Source organism: Lucilia cuprina, chromosome 4, assembly GCF_022045245.1.
Source record: "Lucilia cuprina isolate Lc7/37 chromosome 4, ASM2204524v1, whole genome shotgun sequence".
Lineage (NCBI taxonomy): Eukaryota > Metazoa > Arthropoda > Insecta > Diptera > Calliphoridae > Lucilia > Lucilia cuprina.
Genome location: NC_060952.1, coordinates 67,685,946 through 67,711,775, shown reverse-complemented (window position 1 = coordinate 67,711,775; position 25,830 = coordinate 67,685,946). Strand labels below are relative to the sequence as shown.

The window sequence follows — 25,830 nt, the reverse complement described above, 5'->3', positions numbered from 1 at the left end:
TAATATGGTTTAAGATAAAATATCTTTTTCAAAAAATAATTAAATAATAGTTTTATTCACTAGCATATAAAATTCCATTAATAACACACAAAAAATAATGTCAAAAAAATACATTTTTTATTTAGTACATTTTGAACAAATGTGTTTATTTTTGTGCTTCTACTAACACATTCTCACCAGTTAGGTTTTTGACAGGGGACTTAGGTCCTTGACAATTAGTTTCGCCTATATACTACTATATGTTATAAACTATCTGAGTTAATATAAAATGATTTGAACGAATAAAAAATACACAGTTATAAAAAACTCAAAAAGTTATTTTTATAGAACGAAAATATAACAAAAAGTGTCATTTTATGTTTTCTCAAAAATATCATGTCTGTATATCGGGCTTTACATGGTTAATTTTAGATTTCTACGTATAATATTATAGAAAACTCTAAAAATACCTTTTTGTGTACGAAAAAGTAAAATAAAGTTCACTTTTATATGTTCCCAAAAGCCCCCTTACTCAATCCGGACTCTACATGCTAAATGTCATGTTTTTAAGTTCAAAACAAGTATGAATTTATAGTCGGACATTGCCGACCATATGATACCCTACACCAGTCAGTATGTTAAAATTGTGGATTTTTTATATAAAGCATTTAATTTGTTTTACTGTGAAATTTTTTATTTATTGTTGACAAAAAAGATATTTTCTACAAGAGGGCTCATAGGGGAGAAGGGGTAAATATGGTCCTATCCTTATAAATTTTGGTAGATGAATTTACGTCTACTTCAAATTTTTTTACGTAGATTTTGATCGTTTTATTAGTAATTATAAGTTAATTTTGATCTTCAAGTCATTTTCTGAAGGGGAGTTTGTATGGGGGCTAGGGTCAAATGAGGCCCGATCACTATAAAAATTAGTATTGTCATTTATCGTTCTATAAAACTAATTTTTGATGATTTTTGTTGACATTATAAAACATTTAACGTAATTGTGAGCCTAAAGGCCCGATTGGGGGGGTGGTACGGTTGTATGGGGGCTAGGAGAAATAATGGACCGATTTCAACCATTTTCAATAGCGTTCGTCCTTGTAGAATTTAATGAACAATATCTCCAATAAAAGCTATTTACATATGGGCAATACCATACGATTGTATGTGATACTCGTAATCCTTCATAGTGGTATTGATTTTGTAAAATTAGGTGACTTGAAAAACAATTTTATCACTCTGTTCCCTTTAAAGAATACCATATTTGCAAAAGGAATCATCGCATTCGGAACCTTGTTTTCCAAAATATGGCGATACCATACCATACAAAAAACGGAAGTGTTTTAAAGTACATGTAAATATTAACAAAAATCTGCGAATTCTGTAGGTGTATCCAAAGTAAATTAATAAAGTTGCGACATGTATTTTGTTTTTGGAATAATTCAAGATTGTGTCAAAATAAAATTTTGCAAAAATTTCCTTCAACAACAATGTGAACAAAACATAAATAAAAATATTACTTTTAAATTGAAAATATTAAGGATTTAATTATATTATTATATATTATACAATTTGTAACACTTTTAAACTACTTTAAAACCACTTTTAATTCACTTTTTCGACTTTTAACAAATACTAAAACACAATTTAAAAATGGCGACATATACAATGTTAAAAATTTTCAAAACAAACTTTGACAACTAATTTCATTTATCTAGTTAAAAACTAGTCAGCTGTTCAAGTGATGTTAATTTATTAATTTACTTTGGGTGTATCTTTTTTGTTTTAATTTCTTACACTATGGGACATATTTTTCATTAGTAAACCATAATTTTTAAATAAAAAATTATATAATTTTATAATTAATATTTTTAAATATCGTACGTGACACATCGTATGTGACAGATTTTTCTAATGATTTTTTTTAAGTTATAAAATTTATATTTTGGAAATATATTCATGTACACACTTCAACTAATCAAAAGGAGTAGGAAAGTGCCGTCGGACATGGCTGACCTATATACATGCTTAAGCAATTTATAGATAAAAATAAAAAACTGGAGTTATATGGTCAAATATGGACCGATCCTCATAAAATTCTAGGGCGTGATTTTAATTCATATAAAACTTAGTTGAGTTAGTGTTTTTCTGAAATTAAACTTTGAATTTAACTAGGGTCAAATGAAGTCCTATCGCTATGAAAATCGGCATAAAGGGTTATTCTTAGTAACATTTTAGATAAGATAATTATAAGATAAAAAGTGATATTTTCGGGTCCGTTTATATGGCGTCGAGGTGTAAAAATAGACCGATTTCTAAAATTTTCAACACTATTCGTCTTTGGTGCTAGACTAGGAAACTTTTAATTAGAATTTAACTGAGACAAGTATAGGAAAAATAATGTAAACATGTTATTATAATAGATTGCGATCTTTCATGTTTAAGTTTGTTTTAAAGCATTGGGTGTATGGAACCTGACAGCCGAATCGAGTGTAACACTTTCAATATTTTTTTAATAACAAAATAATGAACAAAAATTGAATAAGGTCTTAAATTACCTATAAAACTATTTTTTGAAATGATTTAGGGACAGAAAATTTTTAGAGCCATTGATAGACATTAAATACTTACCGATTTGCGGAGCAAATTTTGACCAAATTTGCTCTACTTAACAATTCTAACACTTTAAAACTTGTAAAAATGGAATTAAATATGAATATATTTTGAAGAAATGCTAAAATAAGTTAAATACAAACATGTTAGAGAGTGATATTCGGCTGTGCCTAATCTTAAATACCCTACACCACCAAGTCTTTTTATTAAAACCCAAAAAAAATTAAATATATAATAAAAAAATTATTTATTTAGTTATTAAATTATGCAATTTTTCTTAAAGGTTTATTATAATTTCATTTGATGACAATGTATTTAATTTAAATTCAAAAATAATACATTAATAATATTTATTTCTTACTTGCTAAAATTTAATATATACTTTTATTCTTAAAAAATAATTTATATTCTATCTACAATAGTTTTCCAAATTAACAATGTGTTACATATGAGATTTGCCAAACAAATTATTGCAAGTTTACCATTTTCAATCCATCGCGTTAAAGTTATTCGTACAAAATTTTAGACTCTGACTGTAATAGTTTATAAGATCAACGAATTTTTATATTTAATTTATATGGAAGGTGTCACGCCCCCTAATGGTAATCCGCACACTTTTTGTTCTTAATAATCATATTGACACTAAAGTCACTCCGACAAAATTTGAGTATTATTTCAAATATACGTATTTAATATCTTCTTAATATGGGCGTGGCACCTTGTCCACTTGAATTTTCAAAACAAAAAGAATGCTATTGTTCCGTCCAGATATAGAGAAACACACAGTGAATAAGTAAGGCTTGCAATCCAAGATCCAAATAGCACACCATTTAGTGTAACTTAATCTTCCAAGTTGTAAAATTTAATCCAAATTGGCAAAAAAATTCCAATTTCTACGTCACTTTTGGTACTTTTTTCTTCCTAGTGATGTAAAAAAAGATTTATTCCAAGAAATGCAACATCATAGTGGGAGCCTATAAATAAATATTTACATAGATAAACCAATAAATAGAAAACAATGTTTTACAAAAAATACCAAAAATAAGTTTTTTACCCCTTAAACGCCCGAATTTCCCAAAAATACCAAACTTATATTCGTAACTTTTCAATAAGGTACGAATGTGTTCAAAAAAGTACCAAAATACAGTTTTTACCGATTTACTCCTAAAATGAATCGAATTTCGAAAAAATACCAAACACCTGTCCGCTTATTTTTTTGAATAAACAACGATAACTTTTTTGTAGTATCTTTTATATGTTAGGAGATATTAGGTTACTGAATTTACCCGTTCTTACCCTTTTTACCCCCTAAAAATTTGAATATCTAAAAATCTCTTCATAGTATATCTACATAACTAAAAATACATTTAGTGTCAAAATATAATGTTTCAAGGTTCTGCCGTTTAGGCTGTGCGATGATCAATCAGTCAGTAACGCAACTCTTTTATATATATAGATTAACCCTTTTACCCTTTAATTCATTTTTGATGAAAAATGGAAAAAGTGATTTCGAAGGATATCGCAGAATATTTTCCTTTTTAGCATGTAGTGACATCAAATAACCATTTTCTGTAGCTGTGGACTCAAAAAAAAGCTCTAAATCGTAAGAAATAAAAAATAACTTGGGACACACAAAAATAACTTGATTTTATCACACGCTTTATTTTGATGTGTATCGATAATTTTTGATGAAAAATGGAAAAAGTGCTTTCAAAGGATATCGATATTTTTCACAAATAACTGTAGTGACATCAAAAAACCATTTACTGTAGCTGTGGACTAAAAATAACTTTATATTCTAAAAACATTTTTAATAAAATATTATTTTTTTTATTTTGTAACAAATTTTCATAAAATTTTGATTTTTAACTTTAAAACATTAGAAGCAATTTTGTCTGTTAATAAATAATTAATTTTAAAATTTTATGAAATAAATATACAAAAATTAATGTGTGTATGTATGTATGTATGTATGTATGTATGTATGTATGTATGTATGTATGTATGTATGTATGTATGTATGTATGTATGCATCAAAGGTTTAAAATTGTTAAGCCTTAATTCAATTTTTTAAATCAAATTAAAATTTATTACTTTACCATTCTTTAAAATCATGTATTCGAATTAATTCATAAGCTGAATTCCTTAGGACTTTAAGAATGTTTAATTCATTACTTGTATAATTCATTATTTAAAGGCTTAATTCCTTGCTGAATGATTTAATTTTTTCGAATTCAAATCTATTACAAAATAGCTTTATACCCCATTTACACACACACGAAATTTAGTATATTTCATTTAAAATCTTTTTTAAAATCTAGACCGTTTACACTTACTATTTTTGGCATTTAGGAAGATTTCACTTTTTCTTATATTTCTTTAAATTGTGTTTGATATAAAAAACAAGTAAGAGTGCTATATTCGGCTGTGCCGAATCTTATATACCCTTCACCATAGTGTATTTTAAACATAATTGATCTTACAGTCTAGTTAATAAAAACATTTGTAGCAAATTCTTTGATTCGAAAAATAAACTAGTTAAAATTTATTTTGAGTTACTGACTAAAAACATGGATTTGCATAGAAATTCTTACCCTGGTACTAAATTACTTAATTCAATCTTTTGCAACCAAGCCTGATTTTTAGAAGAGAACTTTATATGGGACCTATGATCAGTTATTGTCCATTTCTGAAAAGTTTTTACAGAATGATTTATGCATTTAGAAACAATATTCTACTATTATTAAAACCCGTTCAAGTAATTTTCCGAATGGAAGCTACAACCAACTATATTCCGCTACAGAAAATATTTTCGAAAAAATAAAAATAATTATAATTAAATAAAAATAAATAATTACAAAAATAGAAATACAATAAGAGAAACAAAATTATTATTATTATTATTGAATTAACAACACAATATTTTATGCCCAAATATTTTATTTATTTTTTACAGTTAACCAGTTTTAATTAATTATTATTTTCAAATAATTTAACTAACCCTAAAATTTATATGATCATCATATTTTTTGTCATTTATCTCTCCTAGTTATTCGAATAATTCTTATTTTGTTAACCCTAAACTCCCACTTATTTTAATGTAAACATATAAAAACGGCGTTAAATATTTTTAAACCAACTCTGTACTCTTACTGACAAAATAATTCTCATTCGATGAGAGATAAAGAATCAACAAAAATAAGAAAAGTAAATAAACACAACAAACACACAATAATAAATAAATACCTTTTTCACAAAACACCTTGGCCCTTAATCAGATCAATCACATATGTTTATAAATAAATCCAATTGGAAATTCATTTATTTCAACTTTTTTTTAATTGGAAATTTTTAATTTTCTTTCTTCTTTGCAAAATCAATCAACCACAAAACATTTTCACTTCCAAACCATATGAAATCATAAACAAAACATTTTTTCGGATTTAGCAAACAATTTAACACTTTTTCCTGCTTTTATTTATTTGCACGCGCTTATTTTTGGACTGTTTTGGTTTTTTTTAAACGATTTTTTCATTATTTCAGGTCAACAATATGAAGGGAAAAAATGTAAACAAAATACAATATTTTTCAACAGCACACACGGCGACGCACACACAAACCCGTGAATAAATATACTTTGGCAGTGGCAGCAGCGAGCCTGCCTCTGGTCAATACGAAAAAAAAAAACCAAAAGAAAAAATTCACTGAACAAAACCAAGAGTGCAAAAAATTTTATGAAAACACGTGAAAATCAACATTAAATAAACACTTTTCGAATGCAGCATGTGAAGTTGAAATTGTTGTTGCACTTATTAACCGAAAACTTCTGAAATTTTTAACTGATTTAGAGAAAAATTTAATTAAAAACGAATTCACGACAGCACTAGCTAGAGCTTATTTTGGAAATTATTGAATTTTCATTAAACTGACAGCTGGTTGCAAACAATATTGCCACTGTTTGACAAATGCCAGTGGCTTAGAGATGCCAGTCTGCTGACAAGCAAGTGCACAATTGTTAGTGCAGACAACAACCGATAGCAGGGTGTTTCTTAGTGTTATTAATTTTTGTGGATTCCATTGTGAAAATAAAAAAATCATGGGAATTTAAATTTAACACAGTGGATTGAGTAATTTTATCTCTTAAATAAATATCAAAAATACTAAACTAAAATCTGTATTTATTTACATTCATGACTGAAAAGTTGAACAACCTCGCTAGAGGAGGCCTTTTAATTCTATATATCAGTGTAGTCCAGGATCTGATAATCTTCAGAAATTTTGCACTCTGGGTATATTAAAAGATTTACCAGGAGCTTTTGTGGTCAGTGACCCCATTCTGAAGACTTAAGTTCTTTGGTAAAATATGACCCAAACTGCCATCGAATGGTCTACGTATGAGGCCACGAACTGTGATAAGTAATTGTTGGTTGGAAGGTAGGGGACGTTTACGTTCTCCTGAGTTTATTTCGCTCTTTCATGTTTACCACTGTCATAGACTTAACTTTATCAACTGATTATCTTCTGATTTTCGGAAAATAACAATGATATCAACAATTTCAATCTAATCCACGTAAGACACTCCGTAATTGAAAGAGCTTCCCACCTTAGAGCCATCTATATAACAAGCGATTCTCGGAAATATTTGCTCTAATATAACGCTAGACCACGTTTTCATATTTGAGATAATTCTCTTACAGTTCCTGTATACCCTGACAACGTCTCGAGTAACCTACTTTGATCAATTTGCCAAAGATATATGCTTTTCGATCGATGGAATATCCAGCACTTTTAGGTAGTGCTCATAGTTAAACCTAAGCGATATGCGCTCAGTGAGTCGTAATTTGTAACACCTTGTTCAATGCTAGAGTGTAAGTAAGAACCTAATTTAAGCTACCAACAACGATATGCATTGTTATTTCTATCCTTTGTACCATTTCAGTTTTTGACCAAGATTTACTCTAAAAACCGGGGTTCAGAATAGGAGGGATTTAAAAAATCATCGTTGTCTTACGATCAGCCCCCTTGGTTTAGCCATGCAAAAATTCGTATTCAGTAATTCATTTGCACTCTAGTAGAAATAATTTTAATCCTTGTCCTTCAAAGCCTTGTTTTAATCCTTCGTTGGTTAATGTCCTTAGATACTATCATGTGTAACAAGAGTTGGGTTAGAACATTTCAGTTAAATGAAAACACCCTAATATTTGTCTAAGAGCGGGTTTTTGAGTTGGCGATCAAATGACGAATAGTAATCAGATTAGTTAATCTAAAAATAAATTTATTCTGATGTTTATCACTTTTGATTAAACTTTGCAGTGTTGCCATACAAAGCAACAGAAAACGTCATGGTTTGTTATCAAAACAATGCATGTTTTATAAAAAAAGAAGACAATTGTAAATGTTATATGAAAACAAGTAATATTTCTATATTCGGCTGTGCTGAATCTTATATACCCTTCACCAAGTATGTTTTAAAAACAGTTTTAATTTAGTTTGTATCTCTGCACACATGTCGCACATAACATACACACAAACAAATATAAACTGTAGCAGAAAGAAATATTAAACGTTGTACTGTAATACCAACGTCAAACTGTATTACCACCCTCAAACAAATATGAGCTGTATTACCAACATATTACTGCTTTATCTCCTCGTTCTTGTTATACCCACTTACCTTCGTGAGAACAGAACAGCATCCAAACATACAATCAAGAATATATATACTTTATAGGGTCGGAAAATTATATTATAGAAATTACAAACGGAATGACAAACTTATATATACCCTTCTCACGAAAGTGAAGGGTATAATAAGAAGGAAAAATTGAATATTTATTAATATTTTATTTATAATAAAAATTAGATATTGAAATATAACATTAGCTTTTATTAGCAATAAAGTTTTCATTCATGTTTTTCAATTTATAAAAATTTTGTCGATATTTTAATTATTGTTTCCTCCTTTTGTTTTTCTCTTTCTTCTTGTACAGCGTCGTATTTTTTAGTATATTCAGGAAAAACAGAGTTGCATCACTAAATACTATTAGATTTTGAGTAGATTTTAACGAAATCTAGTTACGAAGTAGATTTTGTTTTGTATGGGAAATCTAGTTAAAATCAACTAGATTTCGATCGAAATCTCATAAGTACTATATTTTGTGTATGTGTAAATGGGATATTAATCGTTTTTCGTCACTCATTTTGTAGGGGATTAATTAAAAATTTCCAAATAAAAATGTTTATAAATTAGGGGTCTTGTGTTTTTAGTAATTTTATTTAGTATTTTACAAATACAATTTTTTATTTTATTTTCTGCTAAAAAAATAAACACTATATTATAGATGAAATTAAACTAAAATAAATATAGCCTCTATTTAAATTTACATAAATGACAAATCTTACTCGAAACATATTATTTATAAAGTTTAATAAATTTTAATAAATATTAAATTATTTTTCAAATTAATAATTATTTTTCTAAAATAATTTCTATCATGAGTGAATTTAGAATTTTCATCTAATGAATCCATCGGTGATAAAAATTATGTGGTTCCTAGCCAAAAGCGAACAAAAGAGGTTATACGAAACCAAATATAACAACTGATATATTATTTAAGAACTGTTTTCAAATTAAACAAATCCTAATATACACACATCCTTTTACACACATATTTATCAAAAAAATTATATTATTTTTTTTGTAATTTAAATTTTCAAATGTACTACGTATTGGATATGAATGGAATGTTAATGAAAACTTACAGAAATTCTGTTAAACGTATGAATCCTTATGCTGCAGTAAATATAATAAAATACTTAAATACTATGATTAATTAGAGTCTGAGTTAAAAAGTACATTATTCAGAAGAAAAACTAACACCACAAAAGGCGTTCCGTGGCTAATTCTTTTAATGCTTTAAAATGCATAAACGACTGTTGTATCACGAAAATTACCAAAGTTAATTGCAACCATATCGGAACCTCCGATTACAGCGTTTATTAAACACAGAAAATTTTAAAAATTTATAAACCTTTTAAGTTGAAATTTTAGTTTTTGAGATACCACACTCTAGCTGCAAACGAAAGGGTTTTTATTCAGTCCACTAAAAATTTAATTTAATACCCCATTTTTACATATGAAATCTAGTACTTATCAGATTTCGAGCCAACTCTAGTTAATTTTAACTAGATTTCCCATACAAAACGAAATCTACTTCGTAACTAGATTTTATTAAAACCTACTGAAAATCTAATAGTTTTTAATGATGCAACTCCGTTTTTTCACTTAATAATACTAAAAAATACGACGCTACACAAGAAAAAAATAGGAAAATAAAACAAACAATAAATTAAAAAGTCCAAAAAAATTTTATAAATTGAAAAACATGAATGAAAAGTTAATTTAAAACAAGTGAGAAATTATAGTCGGGTGAGGAAGACCATATAATACACCTGTTACAAAAAAACATGTGATTTATTTTTTAAAATAAAGCATTTAAGTTGAATTGTACCCTGCCTCATACAGTAAATCAATTAAGTAATTTGCCTATGTAAAATTTTATAAATTTTAAGAAAAAACTTTATCTGAAAAATTATTTTTAGCAAAATAAAGCAATTTGTTTGTTGTATTTTTTAAAGAATATATTATATTTTAATTTTCTACCATAATAATAAAATCGTTATATTAATTAACGAGATTTCTGATAAAATGTTAACCTTTTTGTTAATTTTATGGGTCAATAAAGTATTTTGCTTTTTTAGGTTTTTTGTTCATTTTTTAATATTGCGGCATTATTTTATAAAGTTTAATATTTTTATTACTCCTATATATTAGAATAAATTTCTTTAGATATTTTAGTAAATTTGGACATTTCTTAACCGATTTATTATCCTATATAACTATCAGAATTTATCAATATTTTACTTAACATGAAATCTATCGTTTCTTTCATTAAATTTCGAAAATAATAAGTAATTTTGAATTGGATACATGATATATTAGATAATCAATGGATTTGGACTTAGAAAAAATGTTTTGTGAGGTAATAATCCGGGTTTTTGGTCATTTTGTATTGATAAATAAAAACTACATTACGGAAACTAAATCTATTTGGGGAGTATTGTGTAAATTTTATTTAGAAATGTATAATATTGATTCTTATTCAATAAATCTAACACTAAGTACCATCCTAGCCACTCTAAGTATGGGGACATCACCATATACCACTATAGAATTATTAAATGCTAAAATCTTGATTTTCAACCTTGATTTTCAAATGCATTATTTCATGAATAAGATACAGTAGGCGTATTTGGATCTGGATAGTTATTCTTAATTTGGGTTCTAAATATATATAAAGGGAGAAATAGACTACACAAGCGGCTTAACAAACATACTAGTATTTTACGTTTGTGCAAACCTATTGTATAGTGTATGTGGGTGTTTCGTGTTTGTACAAATGCTTGCGGTTTGCTTGTACAAAAATTAAAACAATGTGGATTTTTACACAAACATATTGAATATTTGTCAAACCGTTTGTATTGTTTATATTCATAAACTAGCTGAACCGACAGACGTTGTCCTGTCCATATTAGAAAAAAATGTTTGTGTTCGATTTGTGAATTTATGAGAAGCTGAGAAGCTGGTTGAATTATGAAAAAATACTAAAAAGAGACAAACAACGTACTTTTAAATGATAATTTTTATTTATGTAGGTTTGAGGTGTGTTTAAATTACATTTGATTTGAAGATATGTACAATATATGGTGTTATATTTACATTTTGATTGATAGATCGATGTTCAGGAACCAATTAAAATAAAGAAATACTTTTTTCTGTTGCTTTGCAGTGATATCGTAGTTTCCTTCATTGCAATGCTTTATGATACACGACATTTTTAGTTTTGTTGTCTGGCGCGTAAATAAATAATGCTGATGGTGTTCCGACACGGGAACAGGCGACATACAATTGACCATGCGAGAAGCATGGATTTTCAAGGTTAATGCCGCAAACACGCAATGACAACCCTACGATTTAATAAAAGTGGGCGAATAAGTGGGAGTAACAGTGGGCGTGGACAATTTTTCTTTCCGTAAGTAACTTCTGTAAACTATTGAGAACATTAAAAAAAAGACAAATCCGTCCAAACGTTCAAAGATTTTAGATAAATCGCAAAAAGTTTACATCTGTATCTTTGCAAGTCCAGAAAAACGTAAAAAAAATCGGCGTTTGTACTAGCAATTTTTGTGTAGTATGTGTAGAAAGAAAAAAGTATGTTTGTCAAGCCGCTTGTGTAGTCTATTTGGGCCTTAAGTGTATGTATTACGTGAAAAATATTGCTTTTGTTGACGTTACGGTATGATAACCACCTCTGTTTTAAAATATCTAAATTAGGTACTTTTCCTGTTCTACACGACAGTTCACTTTACATTGGTTCCAAGCAACCTAAGGTCTGTTTAGAGGTCTAAATTTAAACAAAGTGTTCCTCCTAGTTCGTATATAGATTTTGAAAAAGAAAAATCAGGAGTCCAATAGTTTTCCTTGGATACAAATCGCCTGCCTTTGGCAGTTAAAGATTTTGAAAGAGACTCAGTGCGTTTTTTCTAATAATTCTTTGGATCATTTCATCTATTACTCTATTTTATATTTTTTAATGTTATTGATTAAACATTTCATAATTATATTTTAATTATTTACATTTGTTCTAGAAATCTTAACTAATTTTTTATATCGAAATTGCCTCATTATTATCCTTTAAATATTTTAAGGCAAATAACATCACATTTTCACCCAATGAGGATATGATTTTTGCAAATCGCAATTGAAAAATACTTAACACTCTTCCTTTTAACAATAAAACAATAAATTCCAAAAATAATTTGAAAAACCCAATGAAATTAACCGGAATTCTCAATACGCAAAATACTTTATTGACATGCAAATTCTGATGAAAAATAATAAAATGCAACAACAAATGCACCAAAATTTGTATTTTAATATTTTTTCTAATTTTTTTCTATTTTACACAATCTCTATTTTTATTTGGAAAACATATATTTACTTTTTACCTGTTATGCGGGTTCAGTTGTATGGGGGCTAGGTTAAATAATGGACCGACCAGTTGTATGGGGGCTAGGTTAAATAATGGACCGACCTGAACCATTTTCAGTACGCTTCGCCTACGGTGCCAAATTTTATTGAATTATCATCAAAATTGCGAACTGCAGTTTGATTACAAGGTTTACAAGCCCTATTGGGGGTTCAGTTGTATGGGGCTATGTGAAATAATAGACCGATCTTAACAATTTCAATGGGCTTCGTCCCTGGGACAATAGAAGATCATGTACCAAATTTCATAAAATTATCTTCAAAATTGAGAACTGTAGTTTGATTTCAAAGTTTAAATGGGCGGACGGACAGACGGACGGACATAGCTACATCGACTCAGAAAATGATTCTGAGCCGATTGGTATACTTTAAGGTGGATCTAGGACCAATATTATTGTGTGTTACAAACATCAGCACAAACCCAATATACCCTCCCCACTAAAGTGGTCTAGGGTTTAATAAGAGGTAATGTTATATTTAACTAGCATACCCTGGGTGCTTCGCTACCCTAACTTAAATAAAATATATGCAAAATTTTGTTTACTTTTATAGAAAATTAAAATTGATTAAAATTTTTTTAATGTTTTAGTTTTATACGTACAATATCACGAATTCGTATTCAGTAAGAAGCTTGTATTTTTAGTTTCATTCATTTAGCTTCCACATTATAGAAAATTTCGAAAGTAATATTTGAAGAAAAGTACTATAATATACCTCTAAAAGATTATCATTTAATCAAAAATTGTATGTTTCTGTGTTCAATATTATATACAATTCAAAAAATATAATTTGATGAATGAAAAAGTACCAAAAGTCTCTTTCAGTAGATTCTCATTCACTAAGGTCCTTACATTTTAAATTTTATTTTCAATATCTATGTTCAATATCGTAAAAATATTAAAAAGAACCATCGGACAACGAAAAAGTACAAAAATCTCTCTCAATAAATTCTCATTTAATAACTGTGTGTTTTCCGCAAAGAATAAATAAGAAATGAAACTGTTGTCAAAAGTACCTAAGTCTACTGTCATCCGGTACCTAACTCTAAGAATGTATTAGTAGAATTCTCAAGTCAACATAGTTGCAAAAAAATAATATTGAAAAATATTGAAAAACAATTAGTACATTTCAATTTATACTTAGAAAGGTTTCTTAAGATATTTTGCACATATTTTATCTATAAACATTTTATAAACACGTCTATTTGTTTTTTAATCTATAATATTGAAAAAATAAATTATTTATTTGAAATATATTTTTCGTTTACCATACGAAAATTTACAACATTGTTTTTTTTAGTTTTAATTTCAAATAACAAAAAATTCAATGTCAAAAAACAAAAAATATTTTTTTTTTCGTTTCTAAAAAATATATTATTTTCGTGCTATTAAATGTGTTTAAATTGTGCAAAAAAATTATAAAATATAATGTTAAGTGATAAAAAAATATTTCAAAGTGCTATTATCCTCAAATTTTCGCGAAAAAGTTTTGAAGTTTTGAGAGAGAATAAAATTTTTACATATGTATTGGATTTACACAGAACTCGTCTGTGAGAAGAGCGTAATGTTATTGTTGTAAAAAAATGACAGCGTTTCACTTCTTGTTTATTCTTTGGTTTTCCGGTTAACCATTATAAAAACGTACCATTTGAAGAATAGAAAAGTACCAAATAGTCCCCACTTACAGAATATTATTCAGTCAATATGTATGTTAAAATTAATGTTCCTAGGTTGAATATTTTAGATACTTAAAAAAGTACAATTTATGAGATAAAAAGTACTAAAAAGTTGTCTCTTAAAGAATCTTATTCAATGAGGACTGTGTATGTTTAATAATTATGTGTTTTGAGTTCATATTAAGGAACATACAAGGAGTACCATTCGAAGGAAGAAAAAGTACCGAAATGGAATAAATTTTACCTAAGTTGAAAGTACTAATAAAAAGGAACAAATTTGCTCGTTATTGCTTAGAAATATACTTTTTAGAGAATTAAGTTTACAAAATGTTCCGTATTTAAATCTAACGATTCAAATTTGCATTCATTTTTTCCAGAAAAATAGTGCTTTCAAAAAGTACCAAACAATTTGTTTGAATTTGATCCTTAGTTCTCGAATTCCAAAATAATAATAATATACCAACTGTTTTTTTGGCCCGTAAGTTTGAAAAAAAATAAATTTCCCGTTCTTTTCTTTTCCAGTGAAATAGCAAACATTTTATTGCAATAAACCGAAAAAGTTTTCTTAATGTGGTAAAAAGTACCATAAATACAGTTTTCTCCCATTTACACCCAAAAAGGACTGAATTTAAAAAAAATACGAAACAGGTGTCTCATAATTTTGAAAAATGTATCCAAAATATTTATGTAATTAGTTCAAAAGTTATAAAGGGCCAAAAAAGTTATAAAGAGCCAAAAAAGAAATCACCTTTGTTACACATTTTTACCCCTTAAAAGTACGAATTTCAAAAAAGTACCAGACACCCATCTGCACATTTTAAGAGTAGATAAAAGTGCATTTAAAATTTTTCTTTTATCTGAATTAGATTTGAATTAACGAAAAATTGAATCATTCAAAGTAGAATGTAATTCAAATATGAATATGAATTCAGTAAATGAATGAATTAAAATTAACTGAAAGCCTTTGAATAAAGCTGTTGAATTAATTCCTGCAAATTGGAAGATTTATATTTCTAAATAAGGATTTTGGTGAATTAAGCTCAAATTGAATTGGTTAATTCGAAGCTCTGTAAGTGGCCTACATTTTCGAATTAGTGGATAATTTTCAACTTTTTTTAATTGGAAAAATAATTTTGAAAAGCGAATGAAATTTTATTTTATTTCAAATTTCGTTTGTATATAATACATTCAATAATTGTGTTTAAAAATTGTTTTTAATAAGATTGCACCACATTCATTGGTAAAATTTCGGGATAAAATATTCATCTTTGGATTAGATTTGATGATGTAAGATAGGGATAGTAAATTAACTTGGTATGCTGATATTATTATTTTTTTTTAATTATATTCTCAAAATATTCAATTTAATGGGGATAAGGACCTGAAAAAGAGAAAATATTGCATACAATCTACAGTTATTCCCCGATTCCACCGGTACACACATATGGAAAGAGTGAATACCTAATATTTTTGGCTAAAATTGAATCAATTGATTCCATCCATATATTCTTCCAAGTAAAATTAAAACTATTTTAAATTTATCTGAAATAGAAATCTGTCCTGAAGGGCTAATAATTGATTTGCTTATTCTATTTTTATTTTGTTTAAATTATGACTATTATTAAATTTTAACTTTAACATAATTTTCTAATTCATTTTGGTTCCATAATTTAATTTTTCATTCATATTTAATTTTTGCTTGCTAAAGTCTTTTTTTATTACAATAATCTATCTGTCAAACATTCAAAAGTAACAAAAAAAATATGAGCAGAGTATTTTATTATACATTTTACAATTAATATTTGTTTAATAACACTTAAACATGTGTGTATAGAGAATTTGGAATAATACTTAATAATCTTAATAACAAATAACTTTCCTCGGACAACATGCCTGCTGTCATCGTTGGAACGTAAATATTTGGTGAGCTAAGATTCAAATATATACACGTGTAAAATATATATAAAAGAAACACTATTTATATGAAAATTGGAAAAAATATTGTATGAAAATAATTATATAATTAATTTACACTATTCCTTAGTTATCTTAGTTTTTTTTTGATTAGTAATAATATTTTTATTAATTTAATAAAATAAATTTTATTATGTTTTAAAATAGAAAAGTAGGTCAATGTTTCAATTCTACATGTGCTTTTTTCTAAGAAGGTAGTATGGTGGGAGGGATAGATAGCAAAGAAGTCAATACCATCTTATTCTTCTGTATCGGAAACTTTGCCATTCAAATAATTATTTTCATTTATTTCTTGGTTATGTTCTAAAATCATTATTCGTATTGAACCAAATAATTATTTTGATATTTAGTAGTGTTAGTAGATTGGTTGAGATTTTTCATTTTAATGGATTTATACTCTTTAATCTCTGCACTGAATAATTTGGGCAATTTTTAATATTTAAAATTAATCTTTGTTTCAATTACGGTTGAAATTTTTAGTATTTTCTATTTCGGTTTTGATTTAAAATTTTGAATTTTTAAGTATACCTATGTACATATGTATACTTAATTCTATTTTCATTACATTTTTCATTTTATTTTATTTAATTACTAGCTAAATGTACCCGGCGTTGCTCGGGTTTTCTTCGATTCTTACAGATATTATATAGCTCTTGTTAGTTATGAGGGTAAAAATTAAATGGTCATAAATTATTACTAATGTTGATTAGAGGGTTTTTAATGACTTTTTGTTTTTGAAGTTCGAAATTTCGATTTGGTCATCATTATTTCGAAAAAAAAACATTGTGTAAGCTAATATTAAGTTTAAGAAAAAAATAATAGTGCAAAAATGGTAGTTATACAGTTGATAAATCTAACTGGATTTTTTGAATAAAAAAAAGGTGGATTTATCTAATGTATGTATGTTTGTAGGGCAATATCCCTAATTCATAAAACAAAACCATAAAAATTTGTTGTAAAATAAATTTGATTTATTTTCCTTTTTGCCGAAGGATGTCAAATATTTTTAATGTGTGTAGAAATAGTAAATTAGATAAAAGTTATTTAACTAAAATATCGTACACTTGCAATAGCATACACGTGCAAAAAAAAAACAATTTTTCCAATTGTATGGAACAACTTTAGTATTAATTAAATTTTATTAATTATTTATTAAAACTTTCTAGCTATACCAGTGTGCTTCGCTACCCTCATCGTAATGGAATAAAATAAATATCATTATTGTAAATGTATATATATCTGCAATATCAAAAATTCCCCTTTTAGAGAACTCTTTAAGTTTGATTTTATGATTCTAGTCTCAATATTACAGAAAATTAAAAAAAAAAAAAACAGTTGAAGAACGAAAAAGTACCAGACAGTGCCTTTTTATATATTTTCATTAAATCAGGATGACGCATGTTTAATTTTCAACCAGAAACCAAAAAAATCGCATAAAGATTTTTATACAATCAGGAAGCTACATGTCTAATTTAATGTTTTTAGGTTCAATATTATAGAAAATTCGAAAAGTATTAGTAAAAGAACAAAAAAGTACCAGAGTATGCTTTTTCAATTTTCGTTCAATTGGGATACTGCGTGTTTAATTTTATGTTTGTATATTCAATATTTTAGAAAGCTCTAAAAGTACCAGTACCAGTGAAGTACGAAAAAGTACCGAAGGACCTATTTTATTTAATTTCATGTTCCTAAGTTCAATATTATAGAAAATTCAAAAATATTCCAGTTTAAATTTTCATTCACTCAAGTCCCTGATTGCTTTTATAGATTCTAATTAACTCCGGACTCCACATGCTTAATTTCATGTTTCTAGGATCAATATTATTGAAAATTCAAAATGCACCTTTTAAAGAACGGGAAAAGTACCAAAAAGTCCCCTTTTATAGGTCCTCACTTAATCCGGGCTCTACGTGCTTAATTTCACGTTTCTAGGTTCAATATTATACAAAAATTTAAAAAGTACCTTTTGAAGAACGAAAAGTCCCTTTTATTTATTATTTTATAGATTCTCATTTACTCCGGGCTCTACATGCTTAATTTCATGTTTCTAGGTTAAATTTTATAGAAAACTCAAAAAGTACCTTTTGTAGAACGAAACAGTACCAAAAAGTCTACTTTTATAGATTCTCATTTACTCCGGGCTCTACATGCTTAATTTCATGTTTCTAGGTTCAATATTATACAAAAATCCAAAAAGTACCTTTTGAAGAACGAAAAAGTACCAAAAGTCCCCTTTTATAGGTTCTCACTTAATCCATCCTCTATATACTTAATTTCATGTTTCTAGGTTCAATATTATAGGAAATGCAAAAAGTACCTTTTGAAGAACGAGAAAGTACCAAAAAGTCCCCTTTTAAAGATTCTCATTTACTCCGGGCTCTACATACTTAACTTCATGTTTCTAGGTTCAATATTATAGGAAATTCAAAAAGTACCTTTTGGAGAACGAAAAAGTACCAAAAAGTCCCCTTTTATAGATTCTCATATACTCCGGGCTCTACATGCTTAATTTCATGTTTCTAGGTTCAATATTATAGAAAATTCAAAAAGTACCAGTCGAAGTACGAAAAAGTACCAAAAAGTCCCCTTTTTTAGATTCTCACTTACTCCGGGCTCTACATGCTTAATTTCATGCTTCTAGGTTTAATTTTAAAGAAAACTCAAAAAAATACCTGTGTAGAACGAAAAAGTACTGAAAAGTCTCTTTATTATTAATTTCACGTTTCGATTTCAATATTCAATATTGACAGAAAAACTACGGAATCCAATTACGAATCGCGATCTTTGCGAAACTTTATTACAGAAGTGAGAAAACATGAGAAATTTGTTAAGAATTTTTAGGCTTTGGAAGTTCGTAAAACTACTAAAGGACGATTAGCGAAAGTGACAACAGAACTGAGCGGCGGAATACAGAAGGGCTTGAGCTCTTGTGAAAGTAGTAAAGTTAGTTTGTTCTCTAAGTGAATTGAGCTTTTTAGAATTTTATTGTAAATTGAAACAATACAAGCTTTGTATTATAAATCCAAGTATTACTTCTGGTGAGTTCGCAGTAAAAGTGGAAGACAAAATTAGTTTTCATAAATACATTGGTAATGTATTTACGACAGACGGGAGAAAACATACTGTATTGGTTACTATAACGTTGGACATAAAATTTCAAGGACAAACAAAATTATTTGAGTATTTGATGGTACCTTATATAGGACAGGATTTAATTTGCGGTTTTGTCTTTTGGACAGAATTTGGAAAGTGCGTGGGAAAGTATGAATGTACATGGACAACAGTGACAATAAAGGACGCTTACCCTATACCGAACATTGACGGACTTTTAGCTAGTCTTCCTTCGGTTTATTTTATATGGAAAATCGATTTAAAAGATGCTTTTTGGCAGGTTAAACTAGAGGAAAGTTCACACCTTAGGGACTGTAAGCCCTATTCGGTCATTGTATCAATTTACAAGAATGCCGTTAGGACTGTGCATCGCAAACGTTGTGCAGACTTATGGACAGTGTTATTCCGTATAACCTTAAGACTCATGTAATTGTATATTTCGATGACATTTTAATATTTTCACGGAATTTTGACAAACACTTGACTCACCTTTTATAAGTAGCTACACAACTAAGGAAAGCAGGTTTGACCATAAACATAAATAAAAGTAGCATTGCTTTAAGTAAAGTGAAATATGTAGGATATGTAGTTTGTAATGGAACGCTGCAAACGGACGATGACAAAGTAAACGCAATACCTGATTTTCCTGTACCTAAATCAATTCACTTACGATGGTTTTTACACGCAGAGAAAAAACATGGTTCGGCATGGTTAGGAAAACTATTCTATATTTTTTGTAAAAATAATTTGTTGTCATAACCAAACAATTGTTATTTTTATTGAACTTCATCAATATTTTAGTTACTGAAAACATTTATATGTTTATGATAATTATAAATTTCAGAATAATTCTCTGAAAAATTATTATTTTTACAACAAAAAAATATGATAATTATGTTAACATATTATATTCTTTAGAATCATTTAAACTATCAAATAATCATTTAATGTTAGGATTTTACACGCTTATGCATATAATGTTTAAGATAGAAGTAAAATACGTTTACTATTAAAAATATTGTTAATCAGATGCAGTTGTGAAAAATAAATACCATGGCAAAAATATCAAGGTAGTGTCATTCTCTCTTTTTGTCGCCATATTAACCATCTGACGTTTGCTGGTATTTCAAGAAATCGAGCTACCACATTTACTTTGAAAATCCCATTTTTTGTTTGTTTATTTTTTAATCAAAAATAAAATTCAATTTAAACTAAACTAAAAATCAAAATGTACAAATGAAATAAAAAAATCAATAAAAGTTTAAATAAATGTACAAAAAATTCAATCAAAACTATCAGCTTCCTCTTAAGTCCTATATCGATTTGAATGTCTGTTGCTGTCCGTATCAAGCAATTGAAATGAGTGCTCCATCCGGTCCAAGAATACACGGTTTTCTTCAAGTTAAAAAATTTAAATTTAAAAGGCCTTAGAGATAGAACTTGATGTGAAGGCGACCAAGACACTTATAGGACTGGGATTCTGATAGGCTTGCTAACTGGTAGGAATTAGAGTCATCGAGCATATAATTTGCCACTATCTTAGGACTATCCTGTCTTTGGATCCTCAATCTCTTTGAAGGGAATTTGATGTTGTCTTTTTTATCCTAAACGTAAGGACACAATTATACATTGCTTTATTTACAAAATACGAATTTCAAAAAATACCAGCAAACTACAAAAAGTTTGTTTGAGAGAGAGGAATGACACTACCTTCATATTTTTATCATGATAAATACTATCTAAAAATATAATAGGGTACATAAAAAATTATATTGTGTTTATATTGGCTTGAAAGTGTGGATATATATTTTTATGGGAATATCAGTGCTTGGAAGTTTTGTGTTTGTTTAAAAGAAAATTAACAAATAATTACATTTTCCGTCGAGCACATAAGATTAACCATATTATGTTTAATATGTAACCATAATATGTTTACATGAAGACATGTGACTACTTGTAACCATCATATGGTTACTTGAAACAATAATATGATTACTTGAAGCCATTATATTTACATGAAACGCAACCACATTGCTTGAAACTACAATATGATACTACAACATCACATTATCACTATATCATGATGAAATATTCGGACAATATTTAGTCATAATATGATAGGTTATTATACTAATAATGATCATAATATGTTTTAAATTTAACCATAATTCTAACCATAATATGTTGCTCTAAGATTATGGTTACCACAACTATATTTTTTCTCTGCATGTAGGTTGGTTGGTACAGGCGATTTATAACAGACTATTCAACATTAACATTTCCAATGACAGAACTTTTGACGAAAAAGAAGACATTCAATTGGACAAAACAATTAGCATTTGACGAACTCAAAATTAGACTTACCTCAACACCGTTACTAGTACACCCAGATTATACAAAACCATTTATTCTTCAGTGTGATGCTAGCACGAATGGAGTGAGTGCAATACTGACTCAAGCGGACGAGGACGGCACTGAAAAATGTATGTCACATAAGATAAATAAGGTCGTGGTCATGGCAATAAAGACATTTATATCTTATATTGAAGGTTTAGAATTCAAGGTTGTCACTGACAATGTAAACTTGAAATGGTTAATGGTCAGCGGGATTTGGCAGGGCGTTTGGCAAGGTCTTCAAAGCTCCAAAGTTTCAATTTTACTATTGAGCATCGCTAGGGTTAGGATAACATTGTACCCGATACACCCCCCGGGGCATGTTTCCATGATGAAATGTCCATCATGGTGTATTGCAATCCCGGGGTAAGGAGGTGCTAACAATACCTCTAGTCTGCCGGGACTATAAACTGATGACATAAAACGTATCCTTAGCTTCGCTCGGAATGATTTGGCATGAGGTCTAACCAGAGCACCATATAATATGGCACTACGGGTGGCCGGTTGCACCCAAGGGACCTAGTCCTGACCGATCAATTGGTTGAGGTTCCTTCGGGATCCACGTAGTGGCCGTGGTTTAATACCCAAAATCGCGGGAAAAGAATGTTGGTTTAAGGTCTGATATATCCTATACCTAATGGGTTGTATAATTCTCAGGTCTTTAACAGGTCTGTGTACAAAGCAGCATATGCTGGATTCCTAAACCCGATCGGTATCTCTTACCGGTCGTGTAGTGGGAAGGCGGTATATGCTGGGCAATTGTCAGGTCAGTATTCAATGGTTTCCTGTCATTCCGTAGAGCGATCTTTATGATCATGGGAATGTAACTGTCGCAAAAATTGGTGAAAGATCGGGAAAGTCTCCATATATTGGAGATTAGTACTGATTTAGTATGCCTTTTTTACGCTTCGGGGAAGGAGGGATCCTGATCAATTTTGTTGGGTATTATAGACTACAAAATATGTCTCTAGGTGCTGTTGCCATAACAACAGTTATATCGGCTTCTAGCTTCGGATTTCGGTATATTTCGGCTTGGGTCGGGTTTTCGGCGGGATCGGCTATTGCTGCAGCCGACTTAACTCAGGATCGGGTTTCGGCAGATTCGGTTATCGGCGTACGATGAATCTTATAATTAATTGCAAGAAATATTTTAAATTTAAATATTACATTCGTTCTTAGCCTATGAGAACCGACGACCGAAGTCACAGTAAGAACAGGCGACCGAAATCACTGTAAGAACAGGCGACCGAAGTCACTGTAAGAACAGGCGACCGAAGTCACTGTAAGAACCGACGGCCGAAGTCACAGTAAGAACAGGCGACCGAAGTCACTGTAAGAACCGACGACCGAAGTCACGGTAAGAACAGGCGACCGAAGTCACTGTAAGAACAGGCGACCAAAGTCACGGTAAGAACAGACGACCGAAGTCACTGTAAGAACAGACGACCGAAGTCACGGTAAGAACAGGCGACCGAAGACACTGTAAGAACAGGCGACCGAGGTCACGTTAAGAACAGGCGGCCGAAGTCACGGTAAGAACATGCGACCGAAGTCACGGTAAGAACAGGCGACCGAAGTCACTTAAGAACCGACGACGGAAGTCACGGTAAGAACAGGCGACCAAAGAACATTTATTAGCTAACACTCAACCTAATGCTAAGTGTTAGTTTCAAAAATACAACTGATTCTACAAAGTAAAATCAGTCGGCTCTTCAATTATTTCATTTATAACTTCCGAGTCTTTATTAGCAGATTCTCGTCTTGTGTGAACCGCCCGAATGTAACACAACCTGATCTCCTTATACTAATTTGTAAATAAACTAAATGGGAATTCTATTGTTATTTAACGTGTTCTGTTCAATAAGCAATGCAATTGATTGATCTACTTATATATTTTTAGGTATAATGTGTTGTGTATGAAACCAACATGTTCGAATGAATGTGGTATAAGTTGTCTATGAAATATTTATGTTTGATTGAATATATGTAAGTTGTGTATAGGAAACAATAGTAGCGGGAAAAACTAAATATAAGAAATATACAATACAAATATAATTTTATATATGCATGTATGAAGAAATAGGCACGAGACTATTTCTACGTTACAATATTACGGCGTCATTTTAAGTCCGATCGTTACATATGACATATCATTATTTATGGCTTGGATGTAGCTACATTTCACCCTTGGACGATTTTTAAATTAGACGTAACATTCTATGGCCGACTTCTGATATCTCGGATCCTTCCCCAAAATCTGAAATTGTGGCTATACAATAATAAAGGGCCTTTAATTATGTGAAATATAGGCTTTTGAAATGCTCACTTTTATACATTAACAGCTATTTTATAGATATTTAAAAATGTTCATATATTCATTATCAACTGTTCTCACAACAAATAATCAATTTGCCAGGAAAAAGCGTCGAAAACGCTTTTTTTGAAAATATTATTATTTTTTCAGTTACAAACCCTTTCAGATCCTACTTCCTATTGAAAAAGAGGAAAGTTTATTATATATTTAGCTTTGTCCATCCGACTTGTAATCAAACTATAAGTCAAAATTTTCCAGATAATTCGATACAACTGGCTGATATTTCTCATTTTACCCAAGAACGAAGTTGTTTGAAAATGGATTAAATCGGTTCATTATTCCCCTAGCCCTCATACAACCGTACTCCTCGAATAGGGCTTTGGAGCTCTTAAAAAAGGCTTAAAGGTCATTAATTTCCTTTTAAACACTACAATTAGGATGAAATTCTGCAAATCTATCTCTTATAAGAAAATAAATCAAATACAAAATTTTAATAGGATCGATCCATAATTGATCCTAGCTCTCTTTTCCATTTTTCATCAATAATAGTATATGGAAATTAAGACAAAATTCAATATAAATGATATATTAAAAAATAAATCATATTTTATATTATGCTCATATCTTGTATCATATGGTATGCCATTCCCTATTCTCTAAAAATATGAACCTATTAAAAATAATGGCTAATTTATAGTAAAAATATTCATCACATTTTATAAAAATTATTATAAACATTTTTAAAAATTGTTAAAAAAGAAACATACAAGTAGTTATATGGGAAAAACATGAGAAATTTTTATAAAACTTAACATAACATTTTAATTTTTCATAGATTTTTATAAAACAAAAAGTTAATTTTTTATGTACCGACGTGATTTTGTTATATTATAGAATTAAATGCCGAATAAAATGATATTTCTTTTGTTAATATAGCGAGTAGGATGCAATTTTTTGTATTGGAAATTAATTAAAAAAATTTTTACCATATCCTTAGCAAATTAATTGTTTGTATTTAGAATTCTACAGGTATATTTATATACCTGTATAATAGCTCTTTAGGCATAAAAGTGAGCATTTTAAAAGCATATATTTCATGTAATTAAATGTATTTTATTTCAGTATAGCCAAAATTTTAGATTTTGGGGAAGGATCCGAGATATCAGAAGTCGGGCATAGAATGTTACGTCTAATTTAAAAATCATCTAAGGGTGAAATGTAGCTGCATCCAAGCCATAAATATTAATATATCATATGTTACGATCGGACTTAAACTTATATAAAAAACAAAAAGGGCGGTATTTCTAGGCGTGGCAAAAAAATATTTTTTTTATATTTTTGAAAATGTTATTAACATATCTTTAATCGTAGGGGGTGACTGACTCAACTTTTTTTTGACCCACCCTAGTGGTCACCTTCCGGTTTGCCGGATGATATATATGATGAATATTAAGAAAATTACTTCTAGACAGATTATGGATTTTTTAACGGAAACATATTTAACTGTTTTGGCGTTCCCGAAATTATAGTGACAGACAAAGGATCACAGTTTAAGCTGAACATTGAATCATGAAATTTTGACAGTAGATGTGTTTTTGGTTATATAGATCCACTAAGGAGGGATTTTCGGAAATTTGCACATTTACGGGTAAAAAGGGG

General features: G+C 28.9%; 1 long non-coding RNA gene across 1 annotated transcript in view; it reads right to left on the bottom strand.

Moving 5' to 3' along the window:
* Positions 1-2,965: 2,965 nt before the first annotated feature.
* The window catches only part of LOC124419867, a 40,562-nt gene continuing 17,697 nt past the window's right edge, over positions 2,966-25,830 (bottom strand). The window contains exon 4 of the long non-coding RNA XR_006940857.1: positions 2,966-3,569. This is a non-coding gene — a long non-coding RNA (uncharacterized LOC124419867). The remainder of the gene's footprint in view (positions 3,570-25,830) is intronic.